Source organism: Rhinolophus sinicus, linkage group LG07, assembly GCF_036562045.2.
Source record: "Rhinolophus sinicus isolate RSC01 linkage group LG07, ASM3656204v1, whole genome shotgun sequence".
NCBI lineage: Eukaryota > Metazoa > Chordata > Mammalia > Chiroptera > Rhinolophidae > Rhinolophus > Rhinolophus sinicus.
This window is the reverse complement of record NC_133757.1, coordinates 15,207,595-15,228,990: the sequence shown is the minus strand read 5'-3', so window position 1 is coordinate 15,228,990 and position 21,396 is coordinate 15,207,595. Positions and strand designations below refer to the sequence as shown.

Here is a 21,396-nt window from a genome sequence, read left to right as displayed (position 1 = left end):
GGGAGGCGGAATGGGCAGTGATTCGGGAGCTGAGGTAGGCAGGGGCCTGCCTGGGACAAATTGGCAGCAGAGAATCTCAGTAAGAGGAAATAAGCCATTTTGTAAACTACCGTTTATTGAGCACATATTATATGCCCAGCGCTGTTCTAAATACTGCATAGACATTATCTCAAGCAATCCTCTCTGTATCAGCACTGGCACAATCTGGAAAACACAGTCCATGCCAGACAGCTGCTAGTGGGACTTTAATACTGAGACCTACTTAGAAAGGTCTTGGAAGAGCTGAAAGGACGAAAGGGGATGGTGACGCAGCCCAGAGATTAGCAACAAGAAAAGATCACTACCCTCCCTAGAGCGGGAGTGACAAATTATGTTGTGAACAGAGCCAGGAGCCAGAGCCACCTAGGTGACAGCTGGGACCAAGCAGAGAGGGGCTTTTTAAAACTGTCACTGCTGGAGATGTCACCTGAAGAAGAAGGAGATAGCCTCCTTAGCTTTTTCCATCTTTCTGCCCTCCCATCACCTGCCAGCCCCTTTGAGTGGCTGAAGCAAACAGCAAGACAGCCTAAAGAATGAGTTAGGCCTCCCCCGCTCCCATCTCAAGACATAGAGTAGAATAGGAAAGGATGGGAGTGGATCTGAGGGTGAACAGACAAAAGAGGGGCCCGTCCTCCCAATAGCCCCATGAACTAGGGACTATTATTATCCCATTTTTCATACGGGAAACCTGAGGCATGGGGAGAGGCACTGGTAGGGGAGAGGGAGAACCCAAACTTGAATTCAGATTTTTCTGACTCTAGAGTCCAAATATTTTTCAGCCAGTTTAAGTGAAAGCCTGGTAGTTAGGACTGGGCCACCATTTCCTGGGTATGAAAAGCAAATCTTAATGTTAAACCCCACTCTATAAAGATACTCCTATTGGTTGGCTTCAAAACTGAGCTGCTCATGGGGACACCGGTGGATAATCCTGAGTCCTAGCAGAATATCTGAGGGCTCTGCAAGGGGTCTGGAGCCAAACAACCTGGGTTCTAATTTTGTTCTGTCACATTCTAGCTGTGTGACCCTGGGCAAATTATTTAACCTCTCTGAGCCCTAATTGTCTCATTTTTAAAGAGGATGTTCTAATGTCCACTTACTTATTGCTTTATTTTGAGGTGAAATGGAATAATGTATACAAAATAATTAGCACACTGCCTGCAACATGTTAAGATTTACTAAATGGTAGCTCTTATTATATTGTTCTTAGTCTCTTCTTGCAGCGACTCTGGGGACAAAAGAGAGATCCTACACCTTTGAGCTTGAATCCTGGTCAAGGATTTGTCCTAACATCTTTGGAACTCATACGAACCCTTAAAGTTGCTTTGCTCTGGGAAGAGTGTCTCTGCATCAGTCAGATGGGCTATAATACAGTAACAAATGTCACTTTGTCTTAAAATAATAAAGTTTTTTTCTTGCCTGTGGTGCATGTAAAATGCAGGTTATTCTAGGATCTCTGCTCATAAAGCTCACTGAGAGAGGTTCCATCATATCCTGTCTTTCTTCCTTGCTGAGGCTGGGAACAGATAGTAGGAAGCCATGGACTGGCTCCTAACCCGTACATCATCTCCACTCCCATTTCATTAGCTAAAGCGTCAAATGAAGCAAATGGGTGAAGAAGTATAATCTTGTCATGTGCCCCAACAAGATAACTAAGCATTTATGAACAACCCTCAATGACTACCAGAACCTCAGTGAACCTTCTGGTTGAGCTAGATAAAGCAAAGGTCCCAATCTGGAACGAAGAGATTTAGTTGCTTCTAATGATGCCCTACGTGGCATCATTAAAGTTGGTTGTGCCCAGAGTTGCATGTCTGAAGACAACATATCTTTTAGGGAAAACTTTTATTCCTAAATATTGCTTAAGACCACTTCCCTGAAAATCACTGTTGGTTCTTGGAAGATGTCCAAGATGGTTTATGGAGCTGTGATGCTGGCTGGAAACAAAGCACCTTGTCTTCTGGAAGAGGGAGCCTAACGTAGGCTAGATTGTGCAAGCCCAGACTTACCCAGAGCATTTCCACTGTTGTATAACCTGATGTCAGATTGTTGGGTTCTGGTGGCTTGTTGAGCAAGTTTAAGCTCTAGGTGTAAGGCACGAGGCCCTGTCTTGGCTTTCACAAGCCCATGCCCTCCTGCATTTCTTTCCACCTACCTGGATGTTTTCCTCTTGACATCTTTTGCTGGCTCAAGGTTCCTTTCATTCTTGCTCCATGCTCTCTCCTTAGTAGACCAGGCCCTAGGAGTAATTCTTAACTTCTTCCCACTTCCAATCCAACACCAACTTCTAGCAATGTTACCTTCTAAGTAGCTTTAAACCCATTATCCTTTTAACTCTCTCTCTGCCTGAACTGTCCTAATCCAGGCCGCCACCATCTTCCCTAGGAAGTATTAACCGTTTACTACCTGGACTCTTCATGTTTGCTGCCCACCCATCACCCTCCCAAGCATCCTACATATTGGCCAGAATGAACATTTGAAAATGCAACACTGACTATGTCAAACACCCCTGTTTCTCTGCCTGATCCCCACTCCGATTGATTAAAATCCTTTCAATTATTCCTTACCATTTTTAGGACAAAGACTAACATCTTTAACACGGCCTCTAATGCCGGGCACAGTCCGTCCTGGCTGACTTCACTGCCCTCATTTCCTCCCACTTGCCCTTTCTCTCTCCGACTTTGGCCACCCTGGCTTTCTTTCAGTTCCTCACGGAAGACAGACTCTACTCTTCCCTTACACTAAATGCTTCTTCTGCTGGCAGTGGTCTCTCACCCAATCCTCTCTTTCTTTCCAGTCATGCTTCATAATTAAATCTCACCTCCTCATAAAAACCTTTACTGCCCCTCAGCCTAAGTCAGGCCCCTTGTCACATGTTTCTCCCTCGTGGGACTTATCACAGTTATAATTAAACACTTAATTATAGAATTATCATTAACTAGCTATTAATACCTCTATCACTTAAATGACATTCTTGACTTCTCCTATTCCCTTCCTGTGTTCCTAACATCAAACAGTGCTTTGCACAAAACAGATGCCCCAGATCTATTTGTTGAATGTCTAAATACAAGACATGATTAGTTAACCATTTAATAAAGGAGAGTGTGTAAATGGCTGTCACAACTATCAACAGTCCTGGACAAGATTAGCTTTAGGAATAGAAGTATTCAAGAAGGAACACATGAATCAGAGTTTTGGGGGGCTCAGGACTCTACAGGTCTTGGGGAAGCCATGTAGCTAAGCTTGACAGAGAGATAAAAAGCAGGTTTTCCATTCCTCCCCCAGGCCACTCCCTGGGCCAGAGTAGAGGGAGTGACATAACTACGAGGGAGAATAGGGGCCAAGGTCTCCAGTGGTGACCAGCAACGCAGGGTGTGGTGGCCCACCATGGGACAGAATGCCACAACTAAAAACAAGGCAAAGAAAGCAGAGACGGGGATGCAAACACACACATGTCCAACACATTTGAAAGAAGGAATTTGAAAACACTTGAAAGGGAAAGCTAGACATGGCTGGAGACTGACTTACTTTTATTTTCTCTCCCTCAGAATGGGTCTTTGTCAAAAAAAAAAAAAAAATGTTTCATGAAGAGGACAAGAGAAGCGGAAGTACTTTGCATTTAGGTTATTCTTTTTCTAATGAGTTTTAAGTTAGCTAGAACCTTATTAAGTCTAATTGGAAGGAAGATCAATGTAAGTTCAATTCAGACTTGTTTTTAGAACACTTTTAAAGAAATTTAATTTTATTGCTTTTGGGGACATAGAAGCTCCACAGTTTTCTCTTGGAAAATGGACTGTCTCAGATGTTCTAAACATACTCCTTGTAACCATCTTTAGCTTTAATTTACAGATTTCCTAAAAGAAGAGGTTTCCAAAGTAAAGAGTGTTATCAGCCCAGTTTCCACTTATCTAAATTCCCTGTTGTAAAGCAAAACCCAAATAAGCATAATCCAATTAACTGTGGCTTTAACCAAATCTGGAATTTATTATAATGATGGTCTCCAATATGAAAGCAAGACATTGGATAATAGGCTTTCCATCACCCAGGATCACAGGGTATAATCCCTTCATTGAGCCGTATTTTTTTATACAGCTGATTGGGTGGGTCTTTGAGCCAGACCTTTCACTCAGGGTGACTTACGTGTATACGTCACTTATTCCTATTGCATATCCAATTCTACTTAGATGGCAAAATATTTTCCCCCGTTCTTAAATTATTTTAGTTACTTTTTCCAGAGGCTTTCAGTTCTAGTCCAGGGTTCCTACTTCACCCCCATAAATCACTGGAACACTTATGTAAATTTAACACATGTACATGTATTATAGAATTCCTAGTAACCACTATAGATATGGATGGGATTAAATGAACTTTTAATATCCTCAATATTGGTTTCTCTCTGTATTATTCATAAGTGATGTTTTTAGAGGATAGTCCGTCTAAATTTCTAGGTCACCTGCTCATTAATTATTGAACAAATATAATCTAGGCAAAGGGTGAATTATACCTTGTTTCCCCGAAAATAAGACCTAGACAGACCACCAGCTCTAATACGTCTTTTGGAGCAAAAATTTATATAAGCCCCAGTCTTATTTTACTATAATATAAGACCAGGTCTTATCTAGCATAATGTAATATAAGACTGGGTCTTGTATTCATTTTTGCTCCAAAAGACGCATTAGAGCTGGTGGTCCGGCTAGGTCTAATTTTCTGGGAAACATGGTGTCTAAAAATCCCATCAATTGATTGAATCCTGGACTTACTGAAATTCTAATCTTCCAGAAATAAGATTTAGTTAATTTTAAACTCTACAGGGTTATGGCACGCCTTATAAACACAGAGTTATTTTTTTAGTGGTGATAATTTTTATAACAATAAAATCATCTACTTGGTCAGTAACCCCATTTTATAAACCATAGTATCTCTTAGCCAAATTCTAATTAAGCAGAGGAGTCAGCTGGCTCTCCTCTACATGTGACCTGCCGTCTGTTCTTATTTACAAAACCAGAAGTGACACATATAGTGAGCCTGTTATTAATTAGGCCACCATGTCGTAATCATGGCCAGTCAGACACATCTAAAATGGTAATTATTCTGAACCATTAATTACAACTTGACAAACTACATTATCCAGAACTGTGAAGGGTCTCGGGATGTTGAATGTAAACTCAATCAATGGTTTTTCCTCTCTGTGCTTCCTCTTCCTCACCTGTAAAACAAGGCTAGTAATAATACCTACTTCATAAGGTTGTTGTGAGGATTAAGAGTTCAAATACGCAAGGCACTGGGACCATACTTGGCACATGGTGGGCAAATAAGAGTTAGTGGCCAAATGTAGGTATAAACGTTCCCAGGAAAATGTCTAGTCCTCAAAAAAGAAGGCTTACCTTTGATTCCGGTATCAATCCCACTTGCTTTCACAGGTCATAATCCATAAATGTGTTATTATAGAATCACAGGCTTCCCCAGAGCCAACTATAACAAGTTTTCCTTTTCTAGTTATAAGTTTGCATAGTTTTCTTTTGATAACTATACAGATGGTCCCGACTTACAATGATTCAACTTACAATTTTTTGACTGTACGATGGTGTGAAAGCAATATGCATATAGTAGAAACCATACTTCAAATTTTGAATGTTAATCTTTTCCCTAGCAATATATGTGATATGAATGATACTCTCTCACGATGCTGGGCAGTAGCAGTGAGCCCCACCTTCTAGTCAGTCAGGAGATCACAAGGATAGACAGCCAACACTGTCCAGTGCTCTGTGTTGCCAGCATTTTTTTGGATGTTGTATTCTGAACACATTTAAGGTAAGCTAGGCTACACTATGAAGTTCAGTAGGTGAGGTGTATCAAATGCAATTTTGACTTATGATAGGTTTGTCAGAATGTAACCCCATCATTTATCGAGGAGCAACTGTACTTGGATTTAGTCAGTAAAATCTTTATAGCAGTAACTCCTAACTTTTTGGATTCAGGGAACAGTGTGAGAATCTCATGAAACTCGAGACTCTCTCCCGAGAAAAAAATGTACGTACGTGTAAAAGTTTACATTCAATTTCAGAAGGTTCATAACACCCTCTGAGGTCATTCATGGACCTTAGATTAAGAATCAGTGTTTGAAAGCATGATTTGGAAGGTAGCCCAATTTGGATCTTGTTCTTTTAACAATGTCTAAAGCAAGATGAGACAGAAACACACATTCACACGTTCTAAACGAGGTATTAATTACAATTAGCCAGCAAGGTACTTTCCAATAAAGGGTTTTAATAATGATGACGGAGGAGGAAAATGAAGAGAACAAGAGGAGGAGGGGGAGGAGTCATTCAAAATGGATAAAGGTAGGTAAACGAAAGGTATACTTTTACCTTTGAGTGAGCCAAGTATGCAGCAATGCTTTGAAACTGGGAAGTGCTGTATAGCTGTTATTATTAGCAACTCTGGAGACAGTTTGAGTAACTGATGATATCTACAGCTTTCTTTTAAACCTCAAACAGGTAAAATATTATCACTGGGGCTCTTCACGCCTGTTCAAGGATTCGAACACAAAAGAAATGCTAATGATGGGAACTGAGCTGTGAATTCTGAGTGACCCGAGGGACAAAAATGATTATCTGGTGGTCTTATGTTGCTGGACATTTATTAGAGTGTTTTAAGATTACATTAACTGATTTTCACCTTAAGTGCTCCACCTGGAGAAGCAATAGAGGCTCCTGATAAGGAATGATATCAGAGAAGTAATGGCATTGGCCAGAAGATCTTTCGGGTGAGTCGGGGTACTGTAAGGAGAAAAGTCCAAGTGAGGTGGCCGTGTCCAGCCGGGGCAGTGTGATGAGCGTGCCGCAACCAAAGCTGTCATCTCACTAGGGCACAGTAGGCCCCCACTCATTTCCTGTTTCCAACAGTACCCAATGCCAGAGACCAAAGAGGAAGAATAATATATGTACAACACAGGTCATAGAGAAAGGCCAAGGACCCAGTTACATTTCTGCCCCATTATGGTCTCACATATCACCCCTTCCTCTAAAAGCCAAACACCTTCTCAGGGGGCTGCAAGTGTCGACATGCTTTTACCCATGCCGACCTCTGCTCCCTCGTCCTCTCCCATCTCCCGTCCCTCACTCTGCCCCCGTCTCCACGGCCATCTCTCTGATCTTAGACCATCCCAAGCGCATCCCTGGCACAGGATGTGTAGTTCTTGTTCCCTCTGCCAGGCACATTCTTTCTCTAAACATTTGCATGGCTGATTCATTCTTATGCTCCAGTCTTAATGCAGTTGTCAACTTTCTGTCCCCTGCCTTGTCATTTTTTTCTGTATCATCCTATTTTATTCATAGCACTTATCATTACCTGAAAAGAATCTACTCATTTGTTTTCTTCATATTGTCCATCTTCCCCATTAGAACGTGAGCTTCATGGGAGCAGGGACCTTCTACAGTTTGACCCCAGGCTTAGCACAGAAAATGCACCTGATACACATTTATTGGATGAAGCAATGAATGATCATCATAATAGCTACCATGTATGAAACACTTACTCTGTTCCTCCAGGCAGAGGGCTGCAGGTTTTTATAAATACTATCTCACTGAATTCTCACAGTGACCCTCCAATGTAGGTATTTATCTATTACCCCATGGTACAGAGTAGGTGGCAGAGGGATTATACAGCTTTTCCAAAGTCAAAGCTATAGCTTGTAAGCTAGCAAGTGACCAAGACCTAATGAGGTATGTTGGATTCCACCACTCATGCTCTAAATCAGGAGTCAGCACACTCTTTCTGTAAAGGGCTAGATGGTAAATATTTAAGGCTTTGCAGGCCATAGGGTCTCTGTTAGAAATATTCAACTCGCTTGTACTAGGAAAGCAACCATAACCAATACATAAATAAATGGATGTGGTTGTGTGCCGATAAAACTTTATTTACAAAACAAGTGATGAGCAGGATTTGGCCCAGGGGCCGTAATTTGCAGATCTCTCCTTTACATCATTATGCTATATACGATGTTATAAGGGGTTTAAAAAAAAAGAAGAAGAAGAAGAAGAAAGGGAGTAAAAGAAAAGCATTAAAATGTGTGTTCAGTGCATGGTGAGCCCTCTTCAAATAAGAAAGACAGAAGGTGCATAAACTAGGTGAAAAAAGGCAAAATCGGCAATAGGGTTCTGGTAGGAATTATGACTCTGCTGATTCAGCTTCGCGATTGAATGGTAACCATCACTTAAGATGACAGAGTTTAATTCAAATAAGGTATTCCATTTTAAACAAGGTCCCATTCATATTGTAATTATACATGATTTCACATGCCAACACCCGAACAGATCCACACAAAGTCCCATCCCGTGCAGGCCCAGAACAGTCCGCAAAGGACAAGGTACTCCAGGTCACTTGGACCATTCAACCTCTTCCTCTCTCCACCTGTGAGCCTAAAACGTGCAGTCTTTACTTCTCTAGCAACTGTATGAGTTATTGACAAGAGGTGGAAGACAAGATATGAATCCCAGGTCTGAGCCAGAGGGACAAACCTCTTGCCGCCTCACTGGGACGTGAACCTTATTGGTGTTCACTGTGTCATCACTCAGAAGATCTGCCGAGACCGCATATCAGCACTAAAACAAAAGATCAACTCACCAGTCCCTTGGGTCTGGGGTGGGAGGCAAAGTCTGAACTTTAGAAAGTGGGAGACAAGGGACAAAGGGGATGGTTTCTATAAAAAAAAAACAAAACACTTGTCTGTGCATAAGTGACAGGCTTGTGAGCTGGAGCCTTGAGGAATGAGGGGTCAGCGCTCTTTTTCTCTCCTAGGTGATTAGAAATACGTTAGACAAAACATTTATTTCTCTCATACCTTGAGGAAAGATTCCCTCTGTAAATAGCACGTGGCTTGTAAACAAAAAGGTGCATTTTTCTCATTTGTATGTAGTTTTCTAAACATAGGCTTTAAATGTTTGAGCAGGTGACAAAGATTCTAACTTCAGTCAGGCTCCTCACCCTTCTCCTAGGCCCATCTATGCACTTGGACTATGCATTTGTAAAGTCCAGTTTTAACAAGAGCCCTGCTAAGTCAGTTTAGCCAGAAGTCCCACCTTTGATATTTAATCAGGGTCCTCATCCTCCCCCCTCTCCCAGGTAATGTCTGATCCCCGTGGTCTGTCTTCAGCAAAGAATCCTGTTGAGTCAGTTCAGCCCAAATCCCACTGACCCTTGATGTTTCTTTCCTCTTAGTAATTTTCCATCCACTGACCCCCCTCTCTGCTCCTTGGCCATAAATTCCCACTGGCATATGCTCTATTAAGATTGAGCCCAATCTCTCTCCCCCACTGTAAAATCCCATGGCGGTGGTCCCTATACCTATCTCAAAAATCCTATATATAGTCTGCCTTACCATATTTAATAAGCATTGCTGAAGTTTTTGTTGTTTTATTCTCCAACATGGAAAGCAGCCCCAGCATGGTAGAGCCAGCATCTGAAGGGGCATCTAGAGATGGAAGATCTGCCCCAGCGCCACCATTAACCAGCAGGGATGTCCTGGGTACCCCTTCCCCTCGCTTCCCCTTTCTGAGCCTGTTTTCTTATCAGTAACAGAATGAGTCAATCTCATACCTTTTCATCCACCCAAACATTGATCTCTTTGTTGTCTATTTAATATTTGCTATATTTATTATTGTCTATAGCTACTATTTTACATGATTCATAGTATTAATAAAAATGGATTTATACTGAGCATTTAGTATCTACCAGGATTGTGCCATATGCTTTCCATGTGTTCTATTATTTAATTCTCACAATCTCCCTATCAGGAGGCACCCCTGTGATCACAGACTTTGCATACAGCTGAGGTTCAGGGAGGTGACATAAATCTCCCAGAGTCAAGCAGACTAAGCGGCAGAGCTGGGATTTGAGCCTGAAACTCTTTCTTTCTTTCTTTCTTTCTTTCTTTCTTTCTTTCTTTCTTTCTTTCTTTCTTTCTTTCTTTCTTTCTTTCTTTCTTTTCTTCCTTCCCTTCTTTCTCTTTCTTTCTTTTTCAGAACTACACTGTCTTCATGTGCTCTGTAGCCCCTGGTCCATGTCTGACCCAAGAGGAAAATGCCTTGCCCTGAACTCCATGGTGCCTTTCACCACGTCAGGCTACCAAATACCGAGACATTTTCCCTGGAGGAGATGGTGCAGGAGCTGCCATGGACGTCCAATGCATGGCCTTTGCCCTTGAGAACCCAGGAGAGATGACCAAACCCATGGCCCACTCAGTGCCCCTGGAGGAGCAGTGCAGAGGTGAGGGTTCACACACGTAGGCGTCCTCTCATCTTGGATTCCTTCTTGTCATTTTTGTGTGCAAGCAAACATGAAACAATGATGTCTGCAAACCTCTGGTTATTGGAGAATCTTTTTCTTTGCTAGGGAGGGACAATCCCTTTAAGGACAGACCAAGTCAACAATCTGGTGATAACAAGAGATGTGGGGGCTCTTCAGGAAACAGAGATTTTTAAGAAAACATCAGTATTGGCCTGACCAGGGAAGAGGCTGGGGACACTGAGTGGGGTAAGAGTAGATTCTTAGAGATAGCAGAGCAAGGCTGGTAAAGTTAATGTTTGTGCAGATCTTTGGAGTGGAGGAAGAGAGAGGGGGAATGAGTTTAACTATTGAATGTCTACTATGACCGAGGTGCTTTGACACACACTGAGAGCATTAGGTCCTGCTAACAGTATGTAAAAGTTGACGTTTTTACAGACGAGGCTAGTAAAAATCTAAACAGGAATGTTACCTTTATTTCACTCTAGCTCAATGCCTGTGTAGACACCAACCTAGCTCTAATTCCGTGAAGTAGATGGCATTTTCTCAATGGAATTTCTAAGAAATATTTAGACCGTTAAACTTAATACAGTGTCTAGCACACAGTAGGAGCTCAATAAAATAGGATGAATTAACAACTATTAATGTGGTTTCTCAAACTGAGGTTGATATCATCTGATCCAATAGTTTCCAACTGGGGGTGATTGTGCTCTTTTGGGGACATTGGAAATGTCTGGAGATATTTTTGATTGTCATAAAAGAAGAGAGGAATACGGTGGCATCTAGTGGGTTAGGCCAGGATGCTGCTAAACATCCTCCAGTGCACAGGACAGTGTCACAACAAAATGATCTCACCCATAATGTCAATAGTTCTGAGGTTGAGAAATTCCTATATAGTCCAACATGAGGCAACCATGACCCAGAGAGATAAAGAGACTTGCCCAGGCCCATACAACTGGTTGATGGCAAAGCCATGATGAGAAATATCCCTGGAAGCTTTCTACAATGTTCTTGCCAGACCTCAAGCTGCTGACCAGCCAGAGGGCTGCCTCCACGAGAGGAATGGGTTCAGTGGGAAATGCTGTGTTGGCCTAAGAGCCCAGACAAACCAAACACAATTAGATAAAGTCAAGCAGATGGAGCCTGCTGTTCCGCAGTCTGGATCATCTTCTCTATAAGCAGCCAGGGGAGGTTCCAGAGAACGAGGAGACCAAGCCCAGGAACAGAGTGCTCACCTAGAGGCCTTTGATGCCCACCAGCTTCACTGACCTCCCGCTCCTTCCTTTTCTCAGGGTTGCGAATCAGCACACAATTATCAAGTCAAAGGAAGAATTTTCCTTTAATAATTAAATATGAAGTTAAAAATATTAATGATTATGTGATCATATTAAGTCAAGGTAGAAATGGCCAGCAACTGATTCTCTCCAACACGTTTTAGTCATTTCCATCATCATTGTCACTAATGACAACCTTTGGGCTTCCTAAGTGCCAAGAGATGTGTTGGGTCCCCGGGGACAGATGGGCAGGAGAAGACGGTGTCCATCGATATCACACACAAGGCCAACCCTTGACCTAAAGAAGCACTCAGTCCACACATGAAAGTCTCCTTTGCAATTGTCATCACAGCGCAAAGCCAACACTGCGAAATCGATAAAACAAAATCCTCCTTACAGCTAAATATCTAAGCCTAGCACAACTTACTTATTTTAAAAAACTTTCAGCACAGAAACATTCAACTAGAGCCCAAGAATTTGGACTTTACGACTTGTGTTGTTGGGATTTGGCTCACCTGATGGGCATTTTTTTCTATCCATTAGTGAGCGGGACCATATCTAAAATGACAAGATAACCAGATGCAATATGGGACTTCATTGAACTATAGCAGATCCTTTGACCCCCCCCAAATCCCCTAACTTAAGCAGACAGATGGAGGGCCCAAAAAAGTCTATCCCAAACAAGAGGACTGGCATCTTTTCCAGCAGTCTCTAAGGTGCATCTAAGTAGAAGCTGGAGATCTGGGTTAACACAACTCTGAAGATTGACTTTTATCTTGAAATTTCAATGAAAAATTAAACATCCTGATAACACTGGGTACTAATGGCTTTTATTTCCATTGCAACTTCTTTCTGAGACGGATAATTCCCCTTTAGATTTTCATGAGTTTGGCCCAGAAATCAGATACTCAAGGCATTAAACATACAGGAGCCTGGGACGCCAAGAAAACAGTAGTGTCTATTTAAGGATTTGGCTGCCACGGTCAGCTAAGTGTCTTGGGGAAGTGAGTGGAATTTGAATATATCAGCTCTACCACTCTGCTGCAGACTGGGAAACCAGACACCAAGAAAGACACCCCAGGGGCTCCCACTTGGTCTGGACATGGGTGTTAACCTCATGACAAGCAACTTGTTGGGCAATGCTTCCCATACTCTGAGCTATCACACTGCAGTAAACTAAGGGATGCTAACTTTTTAATTCTGCCCAGCCATGATATTGAATGTAAAGTAAACATTAATTGACTATCTAAAAACACCATCAGTAGATAAAAGAGTGTTTGAACATTTCAACAAGCAGGAAGGATAGACTCTCAGAACAAAGAGAAGTTCCTCAGACTGAATACAGATAACTGTATTAAAGACTTGCTACTTTTGACTATGCTGTTGCAAATGGTAAGATTTCATTCTTTTTTGTGGCTGAGTAATAATCCATTGTACATATGTACCACAATTTCCTCATCCAATTGTCTATTGAGGGGCATTTTGGTTGTTTCCGTATCTTTGCTATTATATAAATGTCTATCCACTATGCTGTACACCTGAAACTAATATAAAATTTTATTGAATGTCAACTATAGTTTAAAAAATAGTCACGGGATATAAAGTACAGCCTAGGGGATGTAGTCAATATATTGTAATAACTATGTACAATATCAGATAGGTAATAGACTTATTGGGGTTATCACTTTGTGGGGTATATATCTAATCACTATGTTGCTTTGTACACCTGAAACAAACAAACAAACAAAAAGACTTGCTACTTTGTCCTTACTTCTTACATTACCCTAGACTGGAAAAAATGTCATAGACCAGCACTTTTCTCCAGTCAGGAAGGTGAGTGCTGTGAGTAACCACTGGAGTCTCCTGGAAAAGAGTTGGGACTGAGACCCAGAAGGTATTCCAGGGCAAGGACAGGGATGGGTGAGGGGGTGGAACAATGGAGAACAGGAACTGCCCTGAGAATAAGCCACTCTGCTCTATGGTGGCGCTTTCCACGCTCTAATGCTCCACTGAATTGCTTGTTTAATTACCCGTCTCTTCCACTGGGCTTTGAGTTCCTTGAGAGTAGCGACTACCTTGTTGCCCTGAGTCACGGAGCTAATTAGATGTGGGGCAGTGGTGGTGGCGTAGGAAGCAGACAGTTGAAGGAATGATGGCAAAGCCAGGGACACACAGTGCTGCTTCACGGACCCATAACATCTGAGGAAGAGAGGGCACCTTTTCTATTATCCGATTGTGTGTGCCATTTCTGACTGGTGCTGTGGAAGGGGTCCCACCCCCATCCTACCTGGCAGGCTCACCCTAAGCATCATCCCACTAGACAATTAAAATGTGCCCAAAGGAGAGTATGATTGGGGTCAGGACTACTGCTGCCCCAAGCAGGTGCCAGGGGACTATTGAGCAAAAGCTCAGCTCCTTTCCCAGGGTCCCTGTGGCCGTCTGGGCAGGAGCAGGGATGGGGTGGGGGGCCAGCCAACCTCCGGCCTGCCAGTGGTTTGATCCCCCTGGTTTTCTCACAGCCAAGTTGAAGAAGAGCTCTCAATCCCAAGTTTTTCAGTTTTCCCAGGCCCTCGTTCCTCATAGTCACTTTCTGGAATTGACTCAGAGAAAACATCATCCACACTGTTAGCAGCAGCCGCCAGGGTTAAGCTCCATAGCAACTACCCCTTTCCCGTAGAGAAAGCCCAGCCCACAGGGAAATAGATATTGCTTTCCTTCAAGACTCATTTTGGGTGGTTTTTCAGCCAACTTGACTTCTGGCAGGATGTTGAAGCCCAATGCACAGAGCCAGCCTCAGCTAAACTTTCCACCCGCCCAATGGGTGGAGGCCAAATGCAAAGCTCACTAAGCAAGTGCACGAGGCAGGGGTAGGACAGGCGGGGAGAGGGCTCCTGCCCCCAACCCCCACCGCTTAAGAGCCCAAGAGTGATGATGGGGCCTTTCCATTCATTATACGTCTGAAATGCAACTCCCACTTGGCTCCTCCCACATTGGCGGGATTAGCAAGGCACTGGTTCTAGGAACTGAATGCTGAACGGTGAGGGTGGGTTTCCCATTGCAAATATCCTGCCATTTTCCTCTTATGACCTTTTGGGGAGCATTTGCTTTGGGTTCCAACTTGCTGTTCAAAATCTCTTTGGAAATGCTCTTGGTCTAGTGTATTGTTTATTGCATGGCGTCTCTGTTCCTTTGTCAACATCCAATCCTCTATGACTCCACCAAACAGGTTTTCAAACCCTGCATACCAGGGAAGACAGTTGTGTGCCTCGAAGTAATCCTACTGCCTGTCTTCGCACCACAATTGCTCCCTTCAGGTATCACTGGTTAAAGCACTGATGTCCCAGGGAGGTTCTGCTAAGCACTGTGGCCAGCAAACAATAGGTGGGGATTGGCTAACAGACAGCTGAAGGCAAGAGCGCACCCAGGGAAGGAAGAGGAGATGGAGAGACGATGAATATGCCTCTGGAGGTCCAGGGGACAGGGTCACCCACAGGGGAAGATGGGAGAGAATTAAAGATGCTGACATCACCATTCTCTCGTGTCAGTCATTGTCTTTCATCATTCTCTGAAAGCTTAGCCTTGTCATTGCCTCCCAGAATTCCTGGCTTTGTCTGGGGAAAATGCTAACCAGCTTCACAAGAGCTGTCACTAAAGACCTGGCCAGAGAGCTCACAAAAGACACTGTGTATGGTGAGTAAGGAACATGGTGCTCCTGGGGTGGGGACAAATGGGCGAGGAGGAGGGCAGCCGAGGGAGACAATGGGTCCATCACAAATCCTCAGCTCCTTGCTCCCCTCCCACCGGCCTGTGCTTCAAATTTCACAAACGATGACTGCCCCAGGTTGTTTAGCCATCCGGGCTGGACTTGTAGGAAGAAGGGGAGAAGGACACACAGAGCCTATTTTCTGTCCAAGGACCCTGGAAAGGGACCTAGAGATTTTTATCTGGGAGGAATGACCCCAGGGGAGTGAGGACGCTGGCCTCCAGCTGAAGAATAGGAAGGAGGTGCCAAGAGAAAGGGGATTCTCGGAGACAGAATTGGCCAATTCTTTCTCTTGACATCTTTGACGTTGCACCCAGCCTGTCTCCAGCAGCCGAGACAGCTGGGGAAGAAGAGCAACGGAGAGGGAGTCAGGAGGCCCTTGTTTAATCTGGCTCTATCTTGTTGCCAAGAGAATCCTAAGTGCCAGAGCTGGCATCTCAGTCCTAGGAATCATTCAGTCCACCCCTTCACTTTATACTCACAGACTCTGAGTCCCCGGGAGTGGTGTACGCTTGGCCTGGGTCACACGTATGGAGCACCTACTGCGTTCTGCTCAAGGCGGCATGTTAGGTGCTCACAAGCGGTGGGTTCCTCAGAGAGGCCTTTCTTGACTAGCTCCCCACCCCCATCTAAATTAGGTCCTTTGTTCTTTTTCTCATCACAGATGAGAATGACCTTTTTATTTGTGTGATTTTTAAAAATGCCTATTGCTCTCCACCCCCATTCAACTATAACTTGCACGAGGGCAGGGAGATTTGTCTGCCTCATTCTTTGCTATATCCCAGTGCCTGGCACACAGTAAGCACATGCTGAGATTTAGTAAACTCAGAATCTCTATTCTCAAAGTAATCCTGTAGGAGAAGTTTTGTGGCCATTTTAGAGATGAGGAAACTGGCACTTAGACAATTTAAATCACAAGTAGAAAAGGCAAAATTCAGCAAAGGATCTGAATGACTCTCCCCCATGTTGTATTACTGTTCTAATGAAGATTATCAGACTTGGGAGATTCCCTTAAGCTGGGGGCCTTGGTTTAGGCTTTTCTGGCTATGATGTTCTAGGAAAAGATACCCCAAGACCACCCACTGAGAGAGGAGGAGAAGGCCTGAGGGCAGCTGAGAGCTGGGGTCCTCCAGCAGGTGCCCAGTCTTGTCAAGCCAGGTGCTAGAACTGGGTCCAGACAGGGAGGATGAAGCTGAGGACCGCACATTAGTGAGGAAACCCCCACTCGGCAACTGGGGAGACAGACAGCAAAAGAGGGATATCTGCCTAGAAGGAATATTAGATAGGACCAATCACCAAGAGGCAGTGAGTACAAAGCTAAGGGTCTGTGAAAGCCCTGATATGTGGGAAGGGCAGGCTCTGAGCCTAGACACCTCAACAATTGAGTCTCAGCTCGCACACTTACCAGTTGGGCAGGTTAGTTATGTTCTCTAAGCCTTAGTTTGTTCCTCTAAAGCACGATGATGCTAACCCCACTACCTCACTAGGAGGATAAATGAGATGCCAGGGAAAGCCCTTAGCAAGGGCCTGGTCTACTGTGAGCTTCCAGCCAATGTTAGTCTCCTCAAGGACTTCCTTTAAGGCTGAACCAAGTTCTTGATTTGTTGCCCCCTTTCGGTCTTTAGGTGGGAAACCTGGCAACAAAGGTAGACAAGAGACTGATGGAGAAAGCAGGTCCTGGTAGAGAGGATGGAGCTCAGAACCGAAAGCATCTCCGGCCAGTGAATGTGCCTGCTTAAGTCCGTTGTCAAAGTCTTTCTCACAACCTGCAGTGCGGTGCGTGTGCCATAGGCTCAGCCGAGTGAACGGGTCCCACAGACCAGGTGGGAGAGCTGCCATATTCTGACCATTAGCCTGATATCATTCATTTGTTTTTCATTCAGCACCAAAGAGGCATGGCAGCATAGGAGTGAAGGCCCGGGCTCTGAAGTCCACCAGCTATTGTGTTGTCTCTTAACGTACAGTTTTCTCAGCTGTTAAATGGGTTGTCACTCACCTCACAGCCTTGTTGTGAGGATTGAGTGAATAATAACTGTGAAGCACATAGAACAGTACCTTGCAGGTAGAAGTCACTCTATCAATGTTAGCTGTTATCACCAGTAATAGTCTGCTGATCACCAGACATTGCTAGGCTCTGGGGGCCTGGCTGGGAGCAAGGTCTCTGCCCAGACAGAGCTGCAAGTCTAGTGGAGGCAATGGAGCTGGAAACAAGGATAATACAACAATATGATCAGTGACCTAATAAGGTGAATTCCAGGGATCCCTCACCTCGTACCAGAGAAAGTGGCTTTACTCAGAGCCCTGCCCAATCTGTTGACTTGGCCAGACCAGGGAGCAGCGTACAGTGGAGCGTGCTCCAGGCAGAAAGGACAACATGCAATACGGTCAACCATGGTAAGAGTGTCCACAGGGCAGGACAGAGATGGAGAGTGATGAGAGAAGAGGCCGGAAAGACAAGCAGGACCCAGACCATTCATTCAGATGATGGTAAAGGGAGGGGTGAAGGGATACAGAGCAGAGAAGAATCGGGTCCAGGAGGTATAACTCCCCGCACGGGGCTTGTCCCCCACATCTTGACTTTTCCCTTAAAATTATGACAGGGAAGCAAGATTCAATTTAATGAAGTTCTCAGAGCAAGTACTCTGACTAGTCTCAGCTAAATCCAGTGGGGCCTCAGCAGAGAAAACTCCCTGGGGAACCACAAAGTAGTCAGCAGGAAGAAGAATCCTCTTCCCTGAGGAGAAGCTCTGTGAGACAAAGCCTTGATAACATCTCCCCACCCACCCCCACCCCCCAGCTAACAAAGCAGGAACCACAAACACTTGAGGATTAAGACAGCAAGAATGGAAACATTCGAGAATTAAGACAGCCACCAAAACTAGAGAAAGAAAATGCAACCGGCATAGTTATTTCTTAACCTAAATGCATAGGGGGGAAAAATCGGTTTTAGAAAAACTTATTTTTAAAAAATCAACTTTAAGAAAACTTAGTTTTAAAATAAATTTAAGAATTCCAAATTTATATTGGCATTACATGGAAAAGAACACCACAAAAGTATTATTTTCCACTTAGTGCCAAAATAAAATTATTGTTTTCCTTGGTTTTGCATCACCTCCTCCCCTCCTCGGCCACCTCCAGCCAAAGCTCACAATTAGAGAGGACGAAGGCCACCCTTTCATCTGTCTCTCATCTAAATTCCTGGTGGTCAAATTCCTGCTGGTGCCACAAGGAGTCGAACTTTCATCCAGAGCAAGAAAGTCCTCCGACATAAAGCTCTGTCTGCCCAACTCAAGCTCAGAAAACACCAGAGTTGGGAGTTTGATGGGAATGAAAATGGACAACACACACCAAACCCAGATCTCAGAGCGGGACACAAACTCTCAGACATGAGGTGCTCGGCCTTACTCCTCTTTCTCTGTAGCCAACATCTCAAAGATTGCTACCACCAAGCAGAGCCGTTGAAAGCCATGTGCCGTTGGCAAATCAGACTTGATGTTTCAAGCGAAAGCAATTTGATTTCTCATAAAGTGTCCAAGCCCTTTTGAGGACTTTGGGGTTCTGAGCCAGAGGGAAAGGTGACAAGGAAGCCAAGAGAGGAGCTAGATCGCAGGAAGGATTTCATGGGTAGCAAAACATGCAGACATGAATGGCACAGCATAATCTGAGCTCATGCCTTGCTCCAGTGGAAAACAACTCATGTCTTGGCTTGGCCTTTCCGCAGAATTCCAAGATTCTGAATTCTCTTTTCTTCTCCTTCCTTCCTCCACTTTCTCCGCCTCTCTGCTTTTCACTTTGCTGTCCCAGCCACCCCCCACGTTATCCCCATTTCTAATGTCATGACATTCTAAGAAATTAGTTTCCCCCAAAATAAATTTTTTTTTTAATACCTGTATCCTTGACTCTGTGGTGTCTGAGGAAGTATTTCCAACCACTTGATGAACAAAGCTGATCAAGACTCTGGAGAAGACAGTCCCAGCCTTCGTGGGAGTGAATAAAACGTTCCAGTGGGTTCCTGTTTGTGTGGCCAGAGTCTGAAGGACTTTGGGTGCTCGGCAGTAACCCCAGAAAAATTCCCCAGGCAGCAGCAAACTCTCCCAGCACAGTTTTGAAACACCCTAGGAGGAGGAAGCCTCTTTAATCAAATAATAACCAGCTAGAGATAAGGCCTGCTAGGCTGAGCTCGGCCAGCCAATCACATGCTTCCTTCCAACTGCAAGGACAAACAGACCCAGGCTTCTGGAGTGAGTTTCAGGGCTTGTTATAATTTAATGATGCTGCGATGGTGTCTTCTTAGCTGTGCCTGATGGGGAGTTTCTAACAGGGGAGTGGAGCTCTGAGCTCAGGAACCTCCTTCTCAGGGGAGGTGCCTGGCCCAGGGGCTGTAGCTGAGTATCCTGAGTGATCACATGGGGCACCCAGCTCCTAGCCTGGATGCTTCCACATTGTCCAGAGTTCTTGCTGCTGCCACCAGGAAACCAGGCCTGAGCAGAGCTGAGCAGAACTGGGTCACCAGGGGGTGAGCACATTTGACACCAGATATGCAACTCATTGACTGTGTCCAAGAAGAGGTTCTGGAGACCCTAGTCTTGCTCTCACATATTGGAGCTGCTCAACACGCATTTCCTATGGGTCGTTAATCAGCAGTGACTTGGAGCTTCTCTGTTTGTCATCCTTTCTAGCCACCCTCCCCTTCCAATGTTATCAGTGCTCTGTTAGGCCACAGAGGGTCATAAAGAGGGTGGGTTCTGGGGACTCTACAGGTCTGGCAGTGAATAATGGCCCTACGTATTTCCAGCTTTGTGACTTTGAACATGTCACTTAGCCCCTTCCTTGCCAAGTTGCTGCAATGATTAAATGGGAGAACTCTGCCAGGTCCCTATAAGGTTCTTATAGGCCCTAAGGAGATGTAAATAAACCCTTAAATGCATCGATATATTATAGCTCAATGCTTAAAGGAAATTGAGGGGATACCCTTGGTTATGTGAATAATAACCTAGCCATCGGTAGAATCAATTTTAGGACATTTCATTACCCCAAAAAGTAATCCCTTCTCATTAGTAGTCATTCCCCATTCCCCATCATCCCCACATCCCCCAGCTCTAGGCAATCAACAATCTTCTCTGTGTCTCCCATGAGTTTGCCAAATCTGGACATCTCATATAAATGAAGTCATATAATATGTGGTCTTTGTGAGTGGCTTCTTTCACTTAGGATGTTTTCAAGTTTCACTTCATTTCTCTTTATTGCTAAGTAATATTCCATTGTATGAATATACTCCAATTTGTTCATCCATTGTTGGACATTTGGATCATTTCCATTTTTTGCTATTATAAATAATGCTGCTACGGACATTTGTGTACAAGTGTCCACTCCCTTTTATCCAGATTCACAACCCCATAGCAGGGAAACAAGAAGGAAACAAAGCAGATGAGAAAACTAGCCTCTGAAGGGCTTCTCTCCACCAGAAGTTAGAATATCCTAGTAGTAGCTAAGTACGGTGTTCGCAGACTTCCATAATTCATAAAGCACCATCACACATTCACTCCCATGTAATCCTCCCATGACCCTAGGCATGAAGGATGCATTATTTTTACTGCCATTTTAAAGATGAGATCACAAGGAATAAGAAAGTTTGCGTAACTTGCCAAAAGTCACTCAACCGAGAATTGAAGCCAGAATTATGAAGCCTTGTGTTCTTTCTATTCCAGCTCCTCACACACAAAAAAAAGCTCTTTATTCTTCTCTTACATACTCAGCCTTGGCTTCTAGAATGTGTAGTTCAAGGAGAGAAAAGAATCGAGAAATAAAAGAGCTTCATCATTATTTATGGAGACAATGGCCATGAGAGCAACACATAGTTGTTATTGCCTGTGTTTAAAAAATGTATATGCAAGGCTCAGAAAGATTAAATACCTTATCGAAAGGAATAGAGCTAGTAAAGCAACCATTGATGATTTAAAGGCAGATACTATGTGATTCCCAAACACAGGCTAGATCAGCTTGCTTTCTTCCTAATCTCTAACCAAGAGCAGTAGAGAT

At 43.9% G+C, this 21,396-nt stretch overlaps 1 protein-coding gene across 1 annotated transcript in view; it reads right to left on the bottom strand.

The window, feature by feature from the left end:
* Positions 1-19,462, bottom strand: part of GPAM (glycerol-3-phosphate acyltransferase, mitochondrial) — a 61,298-nt gene extending 41,836 nt beyond the window's left edge. Inside the window, exon 1 of the mRNA XM_019725134.2 lies at positions 19,245-19,462. The gene's annotated coding sequence lies outside the window, so the exon portion shown is untranslated. The remainder of the gene's footprint in view (positions 1-19,244) is intronic.
* Positions 19,463-21,396: the final 1,934 nt, after the last annotated feature.